Source organism: Camponotus vicinus, unplaced genomic scaffold (assembly GCF_025532165.1).
Source record: "Camponotus vicinus isolate PSW18456_S1 unplaced genomic scaffold, iyCamVici1.0 SCAF_8, whole genome shotgun sequence".
Lineage (NCBI taxonomy): Eukaryota > Metazoa > Arthropoda > Insecta > Hymenoptera > Formicidae > Camponotus > Camponotus vicinus.
Window position 1 is genome coordinate 1,652,220 of NW_028141980.1, and position 1,684 is coordinate 1,653,903.

Sequence of the window (1,684 nt, forward strand, 5' to 3'; positions counted from 1 at the left end):
TATATATATATATATATATATATATATATATATATGAAAAAGAGGAATTAAAAAATTAATGAATTTTCAAATTAATATTTATCATTTTGCATATAACATTATAATATCATAAATTGCATTTTATTATATAATAAATTTTATAATGAAATTTAATTTAATTCATAAAAATAGGAAAAGTAAAACCATTTTCGACAAACGTGCTCAACACATATGTTCGTAACATTCGTTTGTATTAATATATACATATAGAACATATATATATATATATATATATATATGTTCACAATTCGTTTATATTCGTTTATAAGAATTATACGATTTAATTTTTTATATGAAAAAAAATATATCGATATTTTCTTACAACTGATAAATGTATAATATATTTATCAGTTATAAAAAATGTTGGCGCAGGAAAAAAAATAAAGTAGAAACTAAGTCGGGTATAAATCACTTAATAAGCTTTTATTAGACTTGTATAAACCTCGTGCTATTATCGCGACGGTCTGCGAAGGAATGCGAGAAATATCGATGGTCGCGATACGGGAAGCCTAAAGCGCGTCGGTACGGACAAGAAAATAAATACAGGTGGAATTTATAAGATAGCGGTGAGGATTGAAATAGTACAATCGTATCTTAAATCTCAACACGCCCTACTCGATCCGAGCGCAATCAAAAATTACATTCGTATGCACATTATACGCTTTTTAATCCTAACGACTCGATACATTGGTAATGTTTAGTCTTTGGCAAAATTTTTGTAAAAATGTCGGCTACCATCTTGGTCGTCGGTATTGATGTTAACATGAATGTACCGTCCTTGACGGCTTGCCGAACATAGTGATGTCGAATATCTATATGTTTTGTTCGAGAATGGTAGATCGGATTCTCGGTCAAAATCTGCGCATCCCGATTATCGCAAAAGATCGTGATCTCGCCGAATCCAGGATCTCCTAGTTCTCGCAATAAGGATCGTAGATAGGCGGCTTCCTTTGCGGCCTCTGCAAGTGCCATGTATTCGGCCTCGGTCGATGACAGGGCAATCGTTCGTTGTTTTTGGGCCTTCCAACTCACAGTCGCTCCACTTAGAATAAATGAGTAGCCGATGTAGGACCTTCTGTCGATCGCACAGTTTCCCCAGTCTGCATCTGAATATCCAGCAATTTTATCATTTGTTTTTCTAAAACATAAACCAAAATTAGAAGTGCCCTGTAAATAACGCAGTGTGCGTTTTGCCATTCCCCATTGCTCCGGTGTATAACAATTATTAAATTGCGCAAGATAACTGGCGATATATGCTATGTCTGGTCGTGCAGCAACGGCCAAGTACATTAAGGCCCCGACAAGCTCACGGTAAGGCATGGTTGAGTTTTCATCGTCCTTGTTTGTTTGAGTCTTTATTGTGTCCATCGCTCGTGCTCTAGTCTCGCCAGGCGTGGATACAGGATTGCAAGACTCCATGTGAAATCGCTCGAGGATTTCTTGAGTGTATTTTTGCTGAGTCAGTGAGATAATGTCTTCCTAATTTCAATTCCTAGGCAATATCGTGCAAGTCCGAGCTCCTTGACCTCAAACTCCTGCCAAACTATGACAAAATCTTTTAATCTTTGTTTCATCCTGTGAACAGATCAAAATATCGTCTACATAAATAAGTACAATTAATTTAGTTTCGCCGCGCCTCAAAATA

At 35.7% G+C, this 1,684-nt stretch overlaps 1 pseudogene; it reads right to left on the bottom strand.

Annotated features, from left to right (window-relative positions):
* Positions 1 to 693: 693 nt before the first annotated feature.
* On the bottom strand, positions 694 to 1,458 carry LOC145976253 (uncharacterized; annotated as a pseudogene).
* Between the last annotated feature and the right edge of the window lie 226 nt (positions 1,459 to 1,684).